The following is a 23,393-nucleotide window of genomic DNA, read 5'->3' as shown; positions in this document are numbered from 1 at the left end:
ACGGCCTTTAGCTTGGTGACCACACTCTGGTTGAGGTTGGCACTTCTGGGGCCTGTTTAACAGAATCAGATAAGCCGGCGGCAAGGATGAATAATGAGATATAAACATTCTAACATTGATGAAAGCCGGTGAGACGACTTACCGAAGATGGCGGCCACCATTTGGGAAACCTGGCGCTTTAGGCCGGAGAGCTCGGCGGTCTTCTCAGAGAGAGCCTTCTCCGCCTGTTCCGCCCGGGTCACCAGTGCGGCCTTCTCTTCGGCCCAGGCTTTTCGCTCCGCATCAAACTCGGTCTTTAGCTTTTCTTGAGTGGCGATGCTGGATACAAACTTGGCGTTTGCCTTCCGGGTCTCCATCTCCTGCATCTTCAGCCGGTTCTTGAGATCCGTAAGGTCCGCCTCTAGTTTCTTGCCAACAGCCAGCATATATTTCCGGGTTATTAACAGTTACTATGTAAGTCCCAAGCATTTTCCAAGCAAAGACACTTGGCACTTGGGGGCTAATGCATATTGAACGTATCTATCTACATACTGCCGGCTCAATTGAGTAAGCCGGAACTTAAGTCTACAACATATTCAATCATAAGTCGTCGACTTGGGGGCTAGCATGGCAAAGGTAACTATGCAGTAAGTAAGAAGACAGCATAAGGATACCTCAGATTTTTGCTGGATCTGGTTTACCATGGCGACCTCGGCGTCCCGGCTCTTGTGTACCTGGCTGATGTAGCCAGAGACGAGCTCTCCAATGCTCTGGTTGGTGTAGTTGGAGAGATCCAGATTCGCCCGGTGGGGCTGCATCAACTCCCCCTTAGCGGAGCACTTGGCCAGCACGGTCGGTCTCCCCGGCTCAACAAACTCCGTCCGGGTGATTACCACGTCCGGGTCGTCTGCTGGTGGAGCTGAGCCGGAGGCCTCCGGGTTAACCGAAGCTTCGGTTGTTGCCTTGGTAGTTGGGGCAGTGGCCTCAGGTGCCGTGTCCATTGAAGTGGTAGCTTCGGGGGCGGAGGCAGCTGGCGGTTCTTGAGCCGTCACCTCCGGTTCAGGCAAATCCGGCACTCCGGCTGATCTGGTCTTCTTCGCTCTTTTGGTGAGTTTTGCCTGGGCACTGAAAGGACAGAAGTGTTAAGCACACAAAGGGTAAGTAAGGACAAGTACAATGTGAGATGGTTGGTATTACCTGGGAGCGGTCTTGAAAGTTGGAAGACTCGACTGCATAGAGTCGCCCGAAGAAGGGGAGGTCTCTTGATAATTGGAGTCAGAGGAATTGAGTGGCTGACGGATAACACCCGCCAACGGATGAAAAGGGTATAAGTGGGAAAAAACCTCAGTTCGGCGCTTCCTTGTTGCGTCGGGTAACCCGGCGGAGAGGTCGGTGTCCTTGTTGGTCCGGGTGTGACGCCGGCTTTCATGAACCTGTCGCTTCAAAATAAATTGAGGGTCTTGATAAGCTAAAGGATGTGAAAAGCTTACTTTCCGGGTTACCCTTCGGACTTTCAGCTGTGGCAAGGGCTCCGAGTCGGAGGAAAGTGACATTACCTCTTCAACCACCGGGTTACTGGCGCCGGTGTCATCCTGTCAATGAGCAAGTGTTGATAAGGCGGACGACAACAAACAACAAATACAGCAAGAACTTAAAGGCTTAGGGGTTACCTCTGACTCGGAGCTGTCGCTTAATTGCATCAGCTCCGAAGTAGTAGGCCTGCTTCCTTTTTTGCGAGGGGCGGCTTTCTTGGCGGCTTTCTTCGCCTTCCTGGCCTTCTTGGCCGCCTCATGGTCATATTTGACCCGCCAGAACTTATCATCAGACTGAAAAATACAATGATGAATTCTCAAAACGGTTCAGATGCAGGTTATATGCAGAAGAAGATAAAAAATTAAAGTCAGCGGTTTACCGCTGGGGCTGGGTTGGTCTTGCAGAAGGGGGCTAACCCGGTCCTTCCGCAGTCTGCCAGGCTCTCGTTTAAAAGAGCCTTGGTCTCCTCCTCAGCAACGTCTTCTGGAAGATCATTGCGGCTGTGTCTCTGCGGGTCATCCTTTCGTCCTGTGTACTCGCACATTAAGCCGGGGCGGCGGCTCAATGGGATCACCCGCCATGAGATCCAGACCCGGACCAGGTCAATTCCGTTCAGACCATTGCCCAGGAGAGCTTTGATCTTGTTGATAGTGGGGAGCAGAGGCTGGCGCTCCGCTTGAGTCAGCTTGTCCGACAGTGGGTGAGTCGGCTCCAGACGTGTTGGGCGAAAGCCGGGCAGCGGGCTTTCATCAGCCGGGGACGTGTCTTGGCAGTAGAACCAAGTCATGTTCCAGTCCTTGGGGTGGCTCGGCGGCTCTGCGTAAGGGAAAAGACAGTCCCTACGCCGCTGGATGGAGATGCCACCTAACTCTAGACTTGGCACGTTGGCGCACTCATTCTGGCGGTTTAAGTAAAAAAGCTCTCTGAAGAGCAGCAGACTAGGTTCTTCTCCAAGGTAGACCTCGCAGAAGACTTGAAAATTGCAAATGTTGGACACTGAGTTGGGTCCTATATCTTGAGGCCGCAAGTCGAAGAAGTTGAGCACGTCCCTAAAAAATTTGAGCCGGGCGGTGCGAAGCCCCGGCTCATATGATCTGCGAAAATCACTACCTCCCCGTCCTTTGGCTGTGGTCTCTCTTCTGACGGGTCAGGGGCACGGTAGGACATGACTTCTTTCTTAGGCAGATATCCGGACTTAACAAAATTGGCTAGGGTCTCGTTGGTGACGTTGGACCTCATCCAGTTGCAAGTGATGGGAGCCTTGGGAGGCATGGTGAAAGTTGGCAGTCTATGACAAAAAGGAAAATGTCCGGGTTAATTATAAGCCGGAGATCTACAATTCAAAACTAAGGTGGCGGCTTATGATGGGGACTAATGGTAAATACTTAAGTACAGCGGGTTATTTAAGCCGCAGGGGCATTCAGAATAAATTGATTATCTACGGCCTTATCACAGTTAAGCCGGAGGATTCTACAAAGCATGGCTTTCTTTAAGCCGGAGGATTCTACGGCGTGTGGTTTCTTTAAACCGGAATTGTAAGCCGCCAAGATTCAATGGTCGCAGTTTTTACTAAGTGTGGTAAAACAGGTTTTACACATCGCAGTAACACTTTTGGATCAAAATGGTCGGTCCAAAGAAAATTTTCTAGACCTAAAATACGGACGCAGGGGAGTTCTTGAGCTCGAAGGAGGTCTTTATGCAGTGGAAAGAAGTTTGTTTGCATGCAAAATGGGTGCTAAACATCTACTGCAGTAAGTTTATACAGATCTAAGATCAACAGGAGCAGTAAGAAAGAAAACTACCGGAGTATGTGGCAATGGCGATGAACACGAAGAACGCGGACGAACCCTACGGTAGATCTATCCTACAGGACAAGCAAGACTTACCGGAGCTGGAGAGCCGCGGAGGTTGTCACATTTCTCTGGTCCGTTCAGGGTGATGCAGCGGCCTGAGTTGGTGACGACGAGGAGACCCGCGGCGGCGACGGCGGCGGAGCTCGAGCAGCACGGGACAGTGAGAGGAAGAAGATGACAGAGAAAGGAGCGTGAGAAGAGCCCGTCGGGCCGGTCTATTTATAAGGCAAGTTCATAAGTGGGCGCGAGATTCAAGGAGACCACGGCGTGGTTATCTCCCCCCACGACGCCTCGATTTTCGGAATGACAGTAAAAGCAAAGATCCGTTGCGGATCTGGTGGAGTAAAAAGGGCTTAATGGAAGATGACGTCACGGCGGATTATCTGGAGTCCAGAGGATGACGTCACGCTGGGTTATGGCCTTCGCATAAATGGTAAGCCGGAGATTTTTTCTGTCGGCAGAGTTGAAGATTGACATGAGCCGGCTCAAATCAATCTGGGGCCTAATGTTGAGGATATAGACCTTAGAGTCACCCGCCAGGAGGGGCCGGGTTATTCGTATGGTCACTGCCAGAAGCCCGGAGCCAAGATTAAAGACGGTGGGCCGAAGATGGGCTTAAGACCCGGCGGAGGCTTAAAGCTCGTAGTTACAATCATTGTTATGATAGAACTTGTAGTGTAAGGCAAGAATAGTTGAGAGTCCGAGCCGGACACTCTTATGAGCCGTCCGGGACTCTGAGAGCTGCAGGGCGTCAGCCTCCTTATATAAAGGGACGACCCAGCAGCGGTTTAGGGGCGACAACAATCTCATCGAGAGCCGGGCATAGCTGTTTAGCTCCCTGGTGATCGTAACCCTAATCAATACCACCTCAAACTGGACGTAGGCTTTTACCTTCACCGTAAGGGGCCGAACCAGTATAAACCGTTGTGTTCCTTGTCCCGCATTAACCCCTTCAAGCTTCCTAGTTGCGATGGCTCCACGACTAAGTCCTAGATCGAGGACATCTGCCGTGACAATTCCACGACAGGAACCGTTCGATTGCGATCGGAGGGCTCCGAAACCCCCTAACCCTAGCACCTACCATATATATACACCCCTAGTCCATTTTGGGCATTCCCTAGCCTCCACCTACCTCTAGCCTCCCCCTTCCTCAAAATCCGCGCCGCTCCAGCCTCTGTCCGCCACTTGTTGCCGCCCCAATCGCCATCGCCACCGCAGCCGGCGCCGTCGGCCAATCCCATCACGCCAAGTGGCCTCCCCGCGCCCCCTCCCCGCTCCCCGCCGCCGCAGGCCCTCCCGGCCCGTGCGAGGCTCGCCCCGGGCCGCATCTGGGCCCCGCGAGGCCCGCATCACCGCCGCCTGTGCACCCCGCGCCTCCTCCCATTCGCCAGCCCCGCCCAGTGCCTCCGCCTGCCTTGCCGCTGCCCCGCGCCGGCGTGCGCCACCGGAGCTCCGTCGGAGCCACCGCCGGCGACCACCTCCGACCAGGTCGACCTCTCCCCCGACCCCGTCTCCTCCTTTCTCCGCACTCTCCCTGCTCCCTGACCTCCCTCCTCTCTCTGCTCGAGACAGCAGCGCCGCCACCGCCATGGATCTCCGGCGAGCCCCGCTGCCCGGATCCCGTCGTCCACGCCACCGCCATGGGTCCCTCCGGCCGGATTTGGTCGGGAGATGACCGGATTCGTCCTTCCCTGGCCTCCTCGACCTCTCCCTCGACTCCGACCGTCGTCCCCATCGTCTCCGGCGACTACTCCGGCCCCGCCTCAAAATCCGTGCCGAGCAAACCCTAGAACCGGCAGGGTATATTTCGCCCAAGTCCTGGAACTTTCAACATCATGTGCACATGTTTGACCTGCTATAACTTCCTGCTCGTAGCTCCATTTTGCATGCATGATATATCAAAATGTTCACTGTGAGATGCCCTTCGTTTGATTACATTGTGCCATGCTTGTTTGAATCCATCTTTATGCCCTTATCATTGTTGCAAGACTGCTATGTGATGTTACCTGCTGTAGTTTAACAGAACTTGCTCATTTGTCTTTTCTGTATCTATTTGTGTGATTTTCTTTTGAGCATTAGCTATACATGTGTTTTGAACTTAATCATGCCATGTTTTCTGTGGTGCAATCCACTCTTCATGATATGCCATGTGTTGATTGAAACAAGCATGCAAAGTAGCCTCCGTGATGTTGCTGATTTCTGTGACTTAGGCATTTCTGCTAAGTCTGTAGCTGTAACATTGTGATACCATGTAAACCTGCTGCCACCAATTAATCTATGCATAATCTGGAGATGTTTACTAAGGATGTTTTGTTATACATGTTATGAGCTATCCATCCATGCCTTGTTTTGCATTTATAGCCTGCTGTAGCTTGTTGTAGTCATGCTCCAAAGTTGCTAAATAATGTTGCTGTCAGCCTGTTAACATGAAGATCAGTTTTGCGATGTGTTTTACTAGTGATACATGCACCCTATGACTATACTATTGCCATGTTTAGCTTCATAATTATGTAATCTTATGGTTGGTCACCTTGTCATGCTATAAATTGCTCTGTGGTGAGTTGTACAAGCTCACCAACATGCCTATTTATCGTTGTTTCTGCCATGTACTGTTATTTTCACCAAGTCTGAATCTGTCATATTACTTGCTATGTTTACATGGGTGCCATTATATCTTGTGTGCCTTTTTGGCTCGTGATCAGTAAGGTAATTTTGTTCTATGCAATTAGTAAATTCATTCCATGCCTTTGTTGGCTATGATATGTTCTTGTAGCATGTTGTTTGATAGCTCTAAACTGAGCAACCTGATGTTATTTCTGCCATGTCCAGTGATTTTCTGCCAAGTCTGTGAAACTGTTATTATTTGCAATATTTCCATGTCCTTTTGAGCATGTTCTAGTGATTTCTGGGAATAGCTCAGTGTTCATGTTTTGTCATGCTTTACCTGTAAATCATGCCCATGCCTTTTGTTTTCATGTTGAGGTGTTGTAGCATATTGTTTTGATGCTTGTAAGATGCCTAGTTGCTGTTTTGGACAGATTGTTGCTATATCTCGTTTGGAGTGTATGTGTTGCACCGTTGCTCCGTTTTGAGCATGCTCTATATGTAACTTGCTTAGAATTGCATGTAGTTTCATATTACCTTGTTGCATCCTTGTTTTGAGAGTGTTTGCTTGATGTTTGAATGCATTTTGCATCAATGCCATGTTTAACTTGGTTTGCTCATATCTTCTAGTTAGGCCGTAGCTCCGAACTAAATGAACTTTATATGTAACTTGACTAGAATTTCGTGTAGATCATTTTGGTGCATCTTAACTTGCTGTTTAACAACTTGAACATAAGGTTTATTCAGATCTTGACCAATTTCGAAATTTGCATATGGGGATTTACCGGAATTGTTATATGTTAGTTCCGGCCTCATTTAAACTTGCTTTGATGTGTTGTTCTTGTATGCCTCATCTCTTGCCATGAGTAGCTTTATGTAGCCTTGTCATGCATCATACTTGGTTGAGCATCATGTCTTGTTTATGTGTTGAGTGTTTACCGTGTTGTTTGCTTCTTTTCGGTTGTGCTCCTTCTCGTTAGTTCCTGTTTCGTTGCGATCGTGAGGATTCGTTCGTCTTCGTGGCTTCATCTTCTTCATGGACTCGTTCTTCTTCCTAGCGGGATTTCAGGCAAGATGACCGTCACCTTGGATCTCATTACTATCATTGCTATGCTAGTTGCTTCGTTCTATCGCTATGCTGCGCTACCTATCACTTGCTCTTCAAGCCTCCCAAATTGCCATGAAACCACCTCTAACCTTTGTCACCCTTCCTAGCAAACCATTGTTTGGCTATGTTACCGCTTTTGCTCAGCCCCTCTTATAGCGTTGCTAGTTGCAGGTGAAGATGAAGTTTTCTCCATGTTGGATTATGTTTATGTTGGGATATCACAATATCTCTTATTTAATTAATGCATCTATATACTTTGTAAAGGGTGGATGGCTCGGCCTTATGCCTGGTGTTTTGTTCCACTCTTGCCGCCCTAGTTTCCTTCATACCGGTGTTATGTTCCTTGATTTTGCGTTCCTTATGCGGTTGGGTGTTATGGGGACCCCTTGACAGTTCGCTTTGAATAAAACTCCTCCAGCAAGGCCCAACCTTGGTTTTACCATTTGCCTATCACCTATTTCTTTTCCCTAGGGAGTCGCTCTCCCGAGAGTCATCTTTATTTTAACCCCCCGGGCCAGTGCTTCTCTAAGTGTTGGTCTGAACTGAGTACACTGCGGGGCCCCCTCGTGGAAACTTGAGGTCTGGTTTTACTCGTAGGATGTCTCATCCGGTGTTGCCCTGAGAACGAGATATGTGCAGCTCCTATCAGGATTGTCGGCACATCGGGCGGCTTTGCTGGTCTTGTTTTACCATTGTCGAAATGTCTTGTAAACCGGGATGCCGAGACTGATCGGGTCTTCCCGGGAGAAGGAATATCCTTCGTTGACCGTGAGAGCTTATGATCTGCTAAGTTGGGACACCCCTGCAGGGTATAAACTTTCGAGAGCCGTGCCTGCGGTTATGTGGCAGATGGGAATTTGTTAATGTCCGGTTGTAGAGAACTTGACACTTGACTTAATTAAAACGCATCAACCGCGTGTGTAACCGTGATGGTCTCTTTTCGGCGGAGTCCGGGAAGTGAACACGGTTTCTGGGTTATGTTTGACGTAAGTAGGAGTTCAGGATCACTTCTTGATCATTGCTAGCTTCACGACCGTTCCGTTGCTTCTCTTCTCGCTCTTATTTGCGTATGTTAGCCACCATACTTGCTTAGTCGCTGCTACAACCTCACCACTTTACCCCTTCCTTACCCATTAAGCTTTGCTAGTCTTGATACCCATGGTAATGGGATTGCTGAGTCCTCGTGGCTCACAGATTACTACAACACCAGTTGCAGGTACAGGTTTCGCGATGATCATGACGCGAGAGCGATGTTACTTGTTGTGGTGTTTCTTCTTCTGCTTCTTCTTCGATCAGGGGATAGGTTCCAGGTCGGCAGCCTGGGCTAGCAGGGTGGATGTCGTTTGAGCTTCTGTTTGTGTTTCATCCGTAGTCGGATGTTGATCTTATGTATAATGTATTGATGTATTCTTGCGGCATTTGTCTGCCTTGTATGTATCCCCATCTATTATGTAATGTTGATGTAATGATATCCACCTTGCAAAAGCGTTTCAATATGCGGGTCTATCCTTGGTGGAACCTTCGAGTTCCTCTTGGATAGGGTCGCATATTGGGCGTGACACACACAGAACAAGGGAGTACCTTGCTATGATACCAATTGAAAGTGCGTTATATCGACTAGAGGGGGGTGAATAGGCGATTTTTATGAATTCTTCACTAAGGAATTTGCCAGTGAGGAAATTCCTTAGCGAAGAACTACTTGCAGCGGAATAAGTACTCAAAAGTATGCGTAGCAGAACACAAGCATGGTCATCATGATGAAATGAAGACAAGCACAGAGTATAGAAAGCGTAAACACAGGATAACACATGATGAAGACAAACATACTGAAGAAAGAACTGAGGAAATTGAGAAAGTCTTCAGTCAAAGTCTTCAAACACAGATATGACAAGCAGACAACACAGTAATGAGGAAATGAAAGAGTTGAGGAAATAGAACCAGTAAGCTTGGTGAAGACAATGATTTGGTAGACCAGTTCCAACTGCTGTCTCAGTTGTACATCTGGTTGGAGCGGCTAGGTATTTAAACCTGAGGACACACAGTCCTCACCGTATTCTCCTTGAGCTAAGGTCACACAGACCTCGCCCAATCACTCGTGGTAAGTCTTCAGGTGACTTCCGAACCTTCACAAACTCGGTCACTCGGCGATCCACAATTTCCTCTTGGATGCTCTAGACCATGACACCTGACCGTATGGAAGAAGCACAGTCTTCAAAGGTAACAAGCGTCGGATCCACGCAGGATCAATCTCTTCAGTGATGCTCAATCACTTTGGGTTTGTAGGTGTTTGGGTTTGGGTTTTCCTCACTTGATGATTTTCGCTCAAAGTCCTCGGAGGATGGGATGCTCTCAAATGACAAGTGTCAGTTTCTTTCGGAGCAGCCAACCAGCTAGTGGTTGTAGGGGGCGGCTATTTATAGCCTAGGGAGCAGCCCGGCATGATAAGACATAAATGCCATTCAATGATATGACCGTTAGGTGGATAAGATATTTTGGGACAGCTAGCGCGTAGCACAACAACGGTCGGAAATTTGAGTATCAAATTCCTCAGGGCTATCATGTTCCTCACTGTTTAGGCAATTCGCACTGGCGAATTCATAACTCCTCAGTCAGAACAAATTCTTCAGAGACCAGAAGAACTTTGTCTCTGTCACTGAAGAATATGACTGAACTGTATGAGATTTCCAATGGCTTCACTCGAAGGGATTGGTAGGTGTAGGATTTTGAGTTGAGCATCACATGGAAATTTTTCCTTAGTATTTCCTCGACCCCCTTCAACAGTACGGTGTTTCCTATGACTCAAGAAAGGGAAAATGAAACTACGAAAACAGAAGTCTTCACGCTTCATGTTCCTCAAATGAATACCAAGTCTTCAAGGTCACACCAATTTCTTCACTTTCAAAATCTTCAGAAAGTCTCAGAAATCCAAAGTCTTCAGTCAAAGAACATCATTTTTAGGGGTCGACTTTCACTGTAAATATCAAACTCCTCATAGACTTATAGACCTTTGTATACTCATAAACACATTAGTCCCTTAACCTATAAGTCTTCAATACACCAAAATCACTAAGGGGCACTAGATGCACTTACATATACACCTTTCCTTTGAATTTCTTCATGAAATTTGCAGCAAGGTGACGCATGCATTCCCTATGCTCTACTCAAGGGAACACATTGTCCACGTCCACTTCTAAGCCTTTGTAGGCATCTGTATGAATGACCAACCCATTGGGTTGTGCAATAGTGCCCGATGCAGATTATGCAAAAACCAAGTCGAGCTCTCCTCAGACTCTGTCTCCAGCACACCGTAGGCAACTGGAAATACAAAACTGTGTGCATCAACTGCACAAGCTGCTACTAAATGTCCTTTAAACCTCCTGTGAGAAAAGTGGCATCAATAGCCAAATAAGGCATGCAGCCTGCCAAAAAAACCCGGCGACAAGCCTCAAAGCAGACAAAAACCCTCCTAAAGCATTCCTTGGTCTTTGTCACTCCCCTGAATGTGTACTCCACGGTGTGGTGATCAATATCTACAATACTACCTGGGTTGGTCCTCTCCACTTCACCTTTGAATGAATACAACAATTGAAAACTTTCCTGCCAGTTACCATAAATAGAATCCATAGCTTGTTGTTTACCATTGAACAACCTCATGTATGGTAAATCTATCTTGAACTTATCTTTGATGTTCTTCTACAATTCCTTTGGACCCACTTGCTGGTTTTCTTTCACCCACTTCTTTACTTCTTCTGCCACCCATCTTGACTTGGCTCTACTGATTGTATCCTTCCTAAGGGTTGATTCCTGGCATGTGTGCTTAAAAGGGTTCACTTTAACCTGAACATTAGTGCTATTTCGCATTTTAGATGCGAGCAGCCTCCATGGACAATCCTCAGTTGGACAGTGCACTCTGTAACGTACTTGATCGCTCTTGTCAACTTTGAAAGTACGTTCTACCTTGATGCAGTATGTCACAAGTGCATTTCTACACTCAGTCATGGATGAAAAAACGGTACCTTCTTCCATATGAGGGTTCAAAGGGTCCCATTCAATAGCTGCAAGGTCTTCGTCCTCACCCACCGCATCATCATCCACACGGACTGCATTGTGAGCCTCATCTTGGTTTTCAGCCCGAGGTGCCCGTCATAAATTCTGAATAACATCAGAATATAGCTTCTCTTCATCAACCCCAGAATTGTAGTCATCAGGCTCCACTTCAAGGGGGACCCTACTGCCGTTGCCCACACTTGTCGAGCCACCACGTCGCCGTGCACCAACTGAACTGTTCTGGCTAGAGATGCCATTACGACGACTTGGTTCTCCCCGAGATGTTGCACCCGTCATCCTAGGTCCAAATGCCTGCTCAAGCACATCAATTTGCAGCCTCACATGAAAATTATCTTTCTCTTTATGCCTAGCAAACATGGTAGCCAGCTCTTCATCATTACTAACCGTCACCCATTTCTTTTCCCCATCATAGTATTTGTATACCACTTCATCAAGCAAACCCCAAGGATATTGGCAATAAATTACCTCCCCAAATTGTTCGAAACTCCAATTACTAGCCATTGGCAACCGATAATCGAAACCTCCTTGGTATTTCTTCTTATCCTTTGCATCGAACATGTACCGGTCCCTTCTAATGTGCACCAAGAAAGCAAACCACAACTCCATCCTAACCGACGAAAAACAGAGACGCAATCAACAGACTAATTGGGCAAACCTACTCGAATCGACTGTTCAAATGCACAACTAAGCTCAATCTAAACAGGAGGCGTGACTTACCCCTCCGGAACCCAGTCGTGGATGCGGCGGATCTCCGGCCTGATGCCTGCCTCACCAAATACTCCGGGGTTGCCGCTGCTCGCCATTTCGCCCTGGGGTTCTTCCTCCTAGTTCAAACAGCTCCAGCAGCCCCCCACCTTTGAGCGCTCCGGCCGGGCGCATGGAAGAAGGCCGCGCCGCGGGTCGAGCAGGTGGCGGGCGCCCCACCCGTGGCGTCGCAGGAAGGTGGCGGGCATCGCAGGTAGCGGTGGAGCGTCGGCACAGGATGGTAGCGGCGGAGCATGCCGTGCAGCTGGTGGCGGGGCAGGTGCTGGCCGCGGCGCAGGTGGCGGTGGCGGCGCAGGACGGCGAGCCGGCGGATGGGCAGAGTGGGCGTCGATTTGGCCGGCTAGAATCCTACGAATGATTTGGGGATTTTGTTGCACGAGCCCACATGTCAGCTCCGGACCCACGTCCACGCGGTCCCACGTGTAAGCTCCGGACCCACAACCTCTAACGCCGGCGAATGGAATGGACTCAAATCTGTCCGTTTGGCCTCGTCATAGTAGCTGTGCATGGACTAGGGGCAAAACTGAGGACAATTCGCATCTAAGGGCAAAACTGAGCACATGGACACCACTGAGGGCAAAAGGATAATTAACCCTGAACATTTCAGAACCTTGAGGACCAATTCATCCCACACAGGAACTATCTGTGTTGTAGGACATACATGCAGTCCAAAGATATCGAGGCATGCCAGTTACTTCTCGCTAAAATAAAACAATATGCTTGACAACTATTGAGCACTTCACAGAAAGTAGATGGGTGATTGCCAAAAGGTTGGACCCTAAGCACATCCATGTGAATATTTGCAAGAAAGATACAGCTAACTAACAGTAACAAACAACAGAAGTCATTCCAATCAGCATAGATGGATAGGAAGTGTGTCAGTTATAAAAAAACACATACATATGCGCACTTGTAAACGTGACAGGAGAGATATCCAGGAGGTAGTTTAGGCCGCATCTTATTCTGTTGTAACCAAGTCTATCTCCTCCTCTTTCTTCCTCCTCAAGATGTATCTCTGATTCTCTCCAATTGAATCATGTATGCGCTATCAGGGTTATTGCGCCCCTGCTATATAACACGTTGCCCAAGCTAGGGTAAAACGTTTCCGCCATCGCATATGGTAATCAGAGCCTTCCTAGTTCCTATTTAGCCTCTCTTGATTCCAACTGTGCCTAAGCCATGTCTTCCTCCTCCGGCGCCTCTCAGCCTAGCCTTAGTGGGTAGGTCATCGAGAAACTCTCCGCACGAACTATGTGCTATGGCGCACGCAGATCACGGCACAACTGCGTGGCGTCGGTGTCTTCGGCTACATCGACGGCACCTCGCCGGAGCCGGCCAAGCTCCTCGCCGCCAAGGACAAGGACGGCAAGGAGACCTTCGAGCCCAACCCTCTCCACCTCATCTGGGTCCGGGAGGATCAACATGTACTTGGCTACCTGCTGAGCAACTTCTCTAAAGAGGTGCTCGACACGGTGACCACGGTCACCACGGCGCAGGCGCTCTGGACGACGCTGGCGGGCATGTACTCGTCGCAGTCGCTGAGCCGCATCAACAACATCCGTACCTTGCTCATCAACGCGCGAAAGGGCACCCAGTCCACCGCCGCCTACTTCGCCTCCATGCATGGCCTCGCCGATGAGCTGGCCGCGGCTGGCAAATCGATCCAAGATGACGAGCTCATCTCGTACATCCTTCACGGGCTGGATTTGGACTACCAGCCCCTGGTCTCGGCCCTCGATGCCCGTGTCAACCCGGTCTCCCTGATGAGATCTTCTCCATGCTCAGCAACTTTGACCAATGCATGGCGCAGTTCCACGGCTCGGGCGGAGGCGGCTTCAAGTCCTCGCTAACGTTGCATCTCGCGGTCGTGGCGGCGGCTCTCGCTCCCGTGGTCCTTCCCGTGGCAGGGGGAGGTCAGGTGGCAATGGGAACAAGGTAGTGGCGGGTGTTCTGGCAACAAGGGTTGCCGTGGCGGTGGCTCTGGCAGGACTCGCCCGGACACCCCGCGCTGTCAGATCTATGGCAAGTCGGGCCACACTGCAAAAGATTGCTCGTACTGCTATGATGAAGACGAGGACGACTCCCAAGATGATGAAAAGGTCGCTACAGCGGCCAACGGCTCCTATGACATCGACACCAATTGGTATGTTGATAGTGGTGCCACCAACCACATCACCAACGAACTAGAGAAGGTGACCATGAAGGAAAGGTGCTGAAAGGATCGAGAAGAGGTGTCTAGGGGGGTGATTAGACCCTCAACAAAGAAAAGTAGCAGTTTTTAAATTCTTCAAGTTAAGGTGGAGTTTTAGCACAAGTTCAAACATTCACAATACATTTCAAGCAAGCATGGCAAGAGTGTTTGAGCAGTGAAAAGTAAAGCATGCAACTTGCAAGAAAGTAAAGGGATGGGATTAGAGTGTGCAAATGCAATTGCAGACACGGAGATTTCTGGCATGGTTCCGATAGGTGGTGCTATCGTACATCCACGTTGGTGGAGACTTCAACCCACGAAGGGTAACGGCTGTGCGAGTCCACGGAGGGCTCCACCCACGAAGGGTCCATGAAGAAGCAACCTTGTCTATCCCACCATGGCCGTCGCCCACGAAGGACTTGCCTCACTAGGGTAGATCTTCACGAAGTAGGCGATCTCCTTGCCGTTACAAACTCCTTGGTTCAACTCCACAATCTTGACGGAGGCTCCCAAGTGACACCTAACCAATCTAGGAGACACCACTCTCCAAAAGGTAATAGATGGTATGTTGATGACAAACTCCTTGCTCTTGTGCTTCAAATGACAGTCTCCCCAACACTCAACTCTCTCTCACAGATTTGGATATGGTGGAAAGATGATTTGAGTGGAAAGCAACTTGGGGAAGGCTAGAGATCAAGATTCTTGTGGTTGGATTGGAATATCTTGGTCTCAACACATGAGTAGGTAGTTCTCTCTCAGAAAATAATTGCTGGAAGTGTAGGCACGTTCTGATGGCTCTGTCCACGAATGGAGGATGGGTGGATGGGTATACATAGCCTCCACACAAATCTAACCGTTACACACAATTTACCAAACTCGGTGGGACCGAATAGTGAAACTCGGTCAGACCGATTCAGTTCAAAATGTGAACGTTAGGCTTTTCGGTGGGACCGAAATGATCAACTCGGTGGGACCGATTGTGTTAGGGTTAGGGAAAAACGTAATCTCTGTGAGACCGATCACATGAACTCGGTGAGACCAATTTCTGTAATATGCAAACAGACAGTTGGTCAGGCAAACTTGGTGGGACCAATTCGCTCATTTCGATGAGACCGAAACGTTACGAAAAGGAAACAGAGTGTTTGCATTGCGAACTTGGTGGGACCGATCGCTCACTTCGGTTAGACCGAGATCCCTATCGGTGAGGCCGAACTGATTAGGGTTTCTGGCAGTGGCTATGTCAAATGAACTCGGTGGCGCCGGATAGATCAAATCGATGGGGCCGAGTTTGACTTTTGGTTTAGGACATATGTGGAATGAGAAAGTGGTTGAGGGCTTTGGAGCATATCACTAAGCACTTTGAGCAAGTAAGCCATTAAGCAACACCTCATCCCCTTTTAATAGTATTAGCTTTCCTACGGACTCAATGTGATCTTGGACCACTAAAATGAAAATGTAGAGTCTTGAGCTTTTGCCAATCTTCTGTCCTTAGCATCTAGAAGGGGTTCCACATCCTCTTGTCCATGCCACGCCTTTGTTGAACTTTCTGAAATATACTAGGTGAAAGCATTAGTCCAACAAGAGATATGTTGACATTAATTACCAAAATCACCCAGGGAGCACTTGTGCTTTCAATCTCCCCCTTTTTGGTAATTGATGACAACATACATCAAAGCTTTAGATAATGATATGAAGAATAACAAGTAAAGCTTTGGAAAGATATGTAACATGCATAGGCATCATGTGAACATAGAATATAAGAGCATGTGAATGCATAAGCATGTCAGAGCAAGCAATGAGTTACATGTATCTTGGCTATATGCATCAGAGCAAATGATGTGAATATAGGAAATGTACCTCCATGTTCATGTGTCCTTCTTGCAAACAATATGTACATTAGCAAGAGATCCTCATGCACATGAGTGTGATGCATATACTTACCTTGTGGTCTTGAGCTGACTTAGGAAGATATGAACCTGAGAAAACAGGGTTAGATCACACATGAACATCTACTAAACAGAGCAAGAGCAGATAACCACAAGAGTACCAAGACTGGGATGACATGTAGAGAGTGAGTACTTAGTACTCTATTTGGATATTAACATGTCCCCAAGGAATAAAGATATGAAATGAATTCCAGAGATTTTCCTCCCTTAGATGTCTTTCTCCCCCTGAATCTGATGTTGGATAATGGGAGAAGATAGGGTAATAGAAAATCAGAGCAAAGAAGTCAAAGCAAAAGACACAAAGAATCATCTACTAACATGTCTTTCCCCTCTTAAAGACATGTGGCTATTCTCTCCGCTTTGAATACCAAGCATCTGGGAAGACTAAGAAACTTTCTCCCATAGGGTCTCTCTCTCCCTTTGATGTGATCTCTCTCCCCCTTTGAAATCAATTTCCAAGAAGGGATCTTCTGGAGTAGGAGTCAAATAGGTTTGGTCCTTGAGTCACATGACAAAGCAGCATGTAGAACGTGATGCAGGTAGAGGATAAGAATGGAGGATGCAAATGGCAGAATTTTGCTCAGTTGTGAAATCGGTAACACCGAGTCTTTTGCTTCGGCGCAACCGAGTGGTTTCGGTCTTGCCGATGTGAAAAGATCGGTGAGGCCGAGTTCAACAAAGAGAAAATTTTGTCATCTCATCTCACTAGGCAAATAAGATCTCACAAGGATTTGCAGGGAATTAACTAAAGGATTTGCAATGAATTGGATGCAGGGAATGCGGAAAATAAAATAAAAGAAATCTAGATGAAGTTTTTTCTTAAAGGGGAAACAAACATGCATGAGACAAATGCAAGAACACAAAGAAACACTAGAGAACTTCATCTAGAATTGGTCGGCGACAAAGTCACCTATGTTAGAGTATATTGACTTAGGAGTCAAGTGAAGGCACTTGATCATAGGTCATACTCATTGTTTAAGCTCAAAATGGGGCTACCACTTTTCGTTTAAGCATTTTGATGTATTCACATCTTGTTGAGCTGCTTTGACCCATGACTTGGGGTAAAGCTTCTCTAAGATGGAATGACATACCTTGGGTGGTGGTGTTGATCTTAATCATGTAGTTGAACTTGGGTAGGATGCTCAAGGTTGATGTAGCTCATCAATGGTTGGGAGCACCACTTGTAGTTTGAGTTCATCTACCTACATGGGTTAGTTTTGCAAGGAAGAGCACTTGTGTATCCAAAATGACAATCATGAAGTTTGATACCAAATGAAATTTGATATATAGAAATTGCCAAAGGATATGTTGAAGGGTTTCATGCCTCCTTGTCTTCAACAACCATATTGTAGAGACTTGGGGATGTAGATATTCCTCAAGATATGAGTGAGTTGCAATCTCATAGAATTAGGCTTATCCAAGTACGTACAAGGGTTAGATAACATGCAAGGGTACAAGTATAGATCCAAGACATATGATTATCATCATAAGAGAAATATCAAGGATTAGTCATGTAATGGCTCATGCCTTGCACGCATCCAAATGGAGTTACTACTCCAAGTTTGAGGCATCAATGATGTTCAATTCACCTCTCAAACGGCAAAATACTTTCTCATCAAGCGGTTCGGTAAATATATCTGCCAATTGCTTATCAGTACGAACATGCTTAAGATCGATATCTCCTTTAGCAACATGATCTCGAATGAAATGATGACGAACTTCAATATGCTTAGTTCGAGAGTGTTGCACGGGATTATGAGCAATTTTAATAGCACTTTCATTGTCACAAAGCAATGGAACATGTTTCACGTAGATCCCATAATCTTTAAGAGTTTGGGTCACCCAAAGTAATTGAGCACAACATGAACCGACAACAATGTATTCCGCTTCGGCGGTGGATAAGGATACCGAGTTTTCTTTATTGGAGGACCAAGACACAAGAGATCTACCAAGAAATTGACAAGTACCTGAAGTGAACTTTCTATCAACCTTGTCACCGGCATAGTCCGAATCGGAGTAGCCAACAAGATCAAAAGAAGATCTCTTAGGATACCAAATGCCAAAGTTTGGTGTGTGAATGAAGTAACTCACTATCCTTTTCACAACCTTAAGATGACATTCTTTGGGGGCCGCTTGATATCGTGCACACATGCACACACTTAGCATAATATCAGGACGGGAGGCACATAGATATAACAATGAACCAATCATAGAGCGGTAAACCTTTTGATCAACCGGTTCGCCATCCTTAGTCAAGTCAAGATGTCCACTAGTAGGCATGGGTGTATTCATACCTTTGCATTCTTGCATGTTGAACTTCTTGAATAAGTCCTTGGTGTACTTTGTTTGAGAGACAAAGGTACCCTCCTTAGTTTGCTTGATTTGCAAACTGCTACCTCTTGAGCACTGCGTTGGTTTTACCTTGAAGAGGAAAGGGTGATGCAGCAAAGTAGCGTAAGTATTTCCCTCAGTTTTTGAGAACCAAGGTATCAATCCAGTAGGAGGCTACGCGCGAGTCCCTCGCACCTACACAAAACAAATAAATCCTCGTAACCAACGCGATAAGGGGTTGTCAATCCCTTCACGGTCACTTACGAGAGTGAGATCTGATAGATATGATAGGATATTTTTTTTGGTATTTTGGTGATAAAGATGCAAAATAAAAGAAAAGTAAAAAGCAAAGGAAATAACTAAGTGTTGGAAGATTAATATGATGAAGATAGACCCGGGGGCCATAGGTTTCACTAGTGGCTTCTCTCAAGAGAATAAGTATTTTACGGTGGGTGAACGAATTACTATTGAGCAATTGATAGAATTGAGCATAGTTATGAGAATATCTAGGTATGATCATGTATATAGGCATCACGTCCGAGACAAGTAGACCGACTCCCGCCTGCATCTACTACTATTACTCCACTCATCGACCGCTATCCAGCATGCATCTAGAGTATTAAGTTCATGGAAACAGAGTAACGCCTTAAGCAAGATGACATGATGTAGAGGGATAAATTCATGCAATATGATAAAAACCCCATCTTGTTATCCTCGATGGCAACAATACAATACGTGCCTTGCTGCCCCTACTGTCACTGGGAAAGGACACCGCAAGATTGAACCCAAAGCTAATCACTTCTCCCATTGCAAGAAAGATCAATCTAGTAGGCCAAACCAAACTGATAATTCGAAGAGACTTGCAAAGATAACCAATCATACATAAAAGAATTCAGAGAAGATTCAAATATTGTTCATAGATAATCTTGATCATAAACCCACAATTCATCGTTCTCAACAAACACACCGCAAAAAGAAGATTACATCGAATAGATCTCCACGAGAGAGGGGGAGAACATTGTATTGAGATCCAAAAAGAGAGAAGAAGCCATCTAGCTACTAACTATGGACCCGAAGGTCTGAGGTAAACTAGTCACACTTCATCGGAGAGGCTATGGTGATGATATAGAAGCCCCCTCCGGCGGAGCTCCGGAACAGGCCCCAAGATGGGATCTCGTGGGTACAGAAGGTTGCGGTGGTGGAATTAGGTTTTTGGCTCCGTATCTGATCGTTTGGGGGTACGTAGGTATATATAGGAGGAAGGAGCAACAGGGGGCCCACGAGGGTGGAGGGCGCGCCCTGGGGGGGGGGGGTGGGCGCGCCCCCTACCTCATGGCCTCCTCTTTTGTTTCTTGACGTAGGGTCCAAGTCTCCGGGATCATAATCTTCCTAAAAATCACGTTCCCGAAGGTTTCATTCCGTTTGGACTCCGTTTGATATTCCTTTTCTGCGAAACTCTAAAATAGGCAAAAAACAACAATTCTGGGCTGGGCCTCCGGTTAATAGGTTAGTCCCAAAAATAATATAAAAGTGAATAATAAAGCCCAATAATGTCCAAAACAGTAGATAATATAGCATGGAGCAATCAAAAATTATAGATACGTTGGAGACGTATCAGGCATCCCCAAGCTTAATTCCTGCTCATCCTCGAGTAGGTAAATGATAAAAACAGAATTTTTGATGCGGAGTGCTACTTGGCATAATTTCAATGTAATTCTTCTTAACTGTGGTATGAATATTCAGATCCGAAAGATTCAAGAGAAAAGTTTAATATTGACATAAAAATAATAATACTTCAAGCATACTAACAAAGCAATTATGTCTTCTCAAAATAACATGGCCAAAGAAAGTTATCCCTACAAAATCATATAGTCTGGCTGTGCTCTATCTTCACCACAAAAAGTATTTAAATCATGCACAACCCCGATGACAAGCCAAGCAATTGTTTCATACTTTTAACGTTCTCAAACTTTTTCAATCTTCACGCAATACATGAGCGTGAGCCATGGATATAGCACTATAGGTGGAATAGAATGGTGGTTGTGGAGAAGACAAAAAAGGGGAGAAGATAGTCTCACATCAACTAGGCGTATCAACGGGCTATGGAGATGCCCATCAATAGATATCAATGTGAGTGAGTAGGGATTGCCATGCAACGGATGCACTAGAGCTATAAGTATATGAGAGCTCAACAAAAGAAACTAAGTGGGTGTGCATCCAACTCGCTTGCTCACGAAGACCTAGGGCATTTTGAGGAAGCCCATCACTGGAATATACAAGCCAAGTTCTATAATGAAAAATTCCCACTAGTATATGAAAGTGACAAAATGAGGGACTCTCTATCATGAAGATCATGGTGCTACTTTGAAGCACAAGTGTGGTAAAAGGATAGTAACATTGTCCCTTCTCTCTTTTTCTCTCATTTTTTTATTTGGGCCTTTTCTCCTTTTTTGGCCTCTTTTCTCTTTTTTTTTTCGTCCGGAGTCTCATCCCGACTTGTGGGGGAATCATAGTCTCCATCATCCTTTTCCTCACTTGGGACAATGCTCTAAAAATGAAGATCATCACACTTTTTATTTTCTTACAACTCAACAATTACAACTCGATTCTTAGAACAAAATATGACTCTATATGAATGCCTCTGGCGGTGTACCGGGATATGCAATGGATCAAAAGTGACATGTATGAAAGAATTATGAACGGTGGCTTTGCCACAAATACGATGTCAACTACATGATCATGCAAAGCAATATGACAATGATGGAGCGTGTCATAATAAACGGAACGGTGGAAAGTTGCATGGCAATATATCTGTAACATCCCAAATTTTCAATTTGGTATGTTATATATAGATCATCTTTGCATATCATGTTTTATTGCATTTTGACAAATCCTCGATAAATCCTAAGCAACTCAAGGACCCTCGGAGAGAGTTGGGGATTTTCTCTAATTTTCATATTTGATTTTCATCAAATAATAAGACGAGGATTGTGGTTTTAATTATTTTCTCTCCGGAAAAATATTTCATTTTAAAATAAACGAGAGGAGAAAACATGAATTCTCCAAAACAATTGAAATACTGGAGGAAAAGTGTTAAAATCATTATTTGGAATTTATTTGCAATTTTTATTGCATTAAAAATATTGCATGTTTTCAAAATATTTATTGTGATTTAAAAAAATGTTCACCCTATTCTAGATTTTCTAACTAGACGGGGAAAATTTATTTCATATTTTTCCTATTTTTATTTATTTTTCTACGTATTATTTTCCGCGGAACTTATTAAAAAAAAAACGCCCGCGCGCCCACTGGGCCAAAGGCCCAGCCGACGGCCCGCCTCGCGCCTCTCCTCTTCCCGCACGACGCCGGAGTCCGCCCCGGCCACGCCGCCCCGGCCGCCCCCTCCCCAAGCTTCGGACCCCCCTCCTTAAATAGCCCTCCCTCTCTCTCTCCCTCAACCCGAGCCGCCGCCGCCGCACTCACCGCCGCCGCCCGCATCTCACCGCCGCCGCCGCCGGAGTCGCGTCCGCCGCCGCCTGTTCGTCGCCGGAGCAGCCGCCCCTCGCGCCCCCCTGACCCCCGCTCCCCGCCGCCAAGCCCCACGCCCGCCGGAGCCCTCGCCGGAGTCCGCCCGTTGAGGTACTGCCGCTGCCGTTCGTCGTTGCCGGTTTTCGTTTTAAAAAAAAACCTAGATCGGTTTTTTTCGGTTTTATTATTTTTGCGAGCGTTTACCGAACCGTTCGTTTTAACGAACGCGTTCGTCGGGTTTTCTCTGTTAACGAACGTCCATTATTTAACCGTTCGTCCATTTTTCTTTTCGTCGGATTTTCTCGTTATTTTCTCAGATTCGATCTCTGATCAAATCTTCGATTCTGTTTATTTTCTCGCTCGTTTATCGGAATCAGGCGATTCAAGCGCCTAGAGTTTCGTCTCGAAATTCTCTTTCCGTTTAATCTACTCAAACAAGTTTTTGCTACAGTAAAATTTGACCTAGATCCAGATTAGCAAATGAAGTTTCTTTCTTTCGCCGTTTGACTTTCGTTGCTTTTTTCGAGTTGATTCTTTTTGCAAACCGGAGTTCTTAAGTTGAACTTTCTGTTTGGATCATTCATTCGAGTTTTACCTGTGCATTAGATGAGTACTGATTGTATGCTTGTTTGTTTGCGATAGAGTACCCGGAGTGTGCCGCTTGTTACTTCGAATCGCTAGGTTTTGCGGATCATCAGCAAGGCAAGTAACACTTTGATCATACCCCGTTCATACCCAGTTTTTATTGCATTAGATCTGTTCTCCTCAAACACATTGCATGAGTAGGATCTAATTAAATTGTGGGTACTGGGAAGTAGTTGAGGTAGTACCTATTACCTGTTTTCTTATCAAACCCTTGGGAGTTACTTCTACGTTGCTATTATATTGCCATGCTATGCTCGTAGACGTGGATTTGGGTTTGAGAGATATTCACGACAGATGTGAGATGTTTATTAATGGTTCAACTTAAGGTGGCAACTAAAACTCACATCTGGGTGGATTGAGGCACCTGGAGAACCCAGTGTTGTCTGTATGTATAAGGTCCGCCACCCAGGCTCAAAGGGATCATAAGATTATTCATGCTAGAAACTTCCGTGTGCAGCCACAAGCTATTATGGGCTCTAGCATAGCTGAGTAGGTTACAGGATCTCTTGAAGAGGTGGACTAGCAGATGTAGGGGAAAGTAGGTGTACCGGTCCATCCAGAGTAAAGAGTGATTGTTTCTGAAAGACTGTGTCTCGGTCATCCGTTTCTCAAACATCATGCAGTGCGAGAATCAAGCGGAGGCGATCGAGTCTTGTGGGGAAAAGTGCGCAAACCTCTGCAGAGTGTACAAACTAATCATGGTTAGCCGTGTCCCCGGTTATGGACAACTTGAGTATCTAGTACTTGGATTATCATTTGAATCTCATCACCCTGATACTTTTAATTAATTTTGTTGGGTTAATGATGACACTTAATTGGGATTGAGTTGGAGGTACCTTCTC

Source organism: Aegilops tauschii, chromosome 3 (genome assembly GCF_002575655.3).
Source record: "Aegilops tauschii subsp. strangulata cultivar AL8/78 chromosome 3, Aet v6.0, whole genome shotgun sequence".
Classification (NCBI taxonomy): Eukaryota; Viridiplantae; Streptophyta; class Magnoliopsida; order Poales; family Poaceae; genus Aegilops; species Aegilops tauschii.
The sequence above is the reverse complement of the archived record's forward strand: the minus strand, read 5'-3'. Positions refer to the sequence as shown.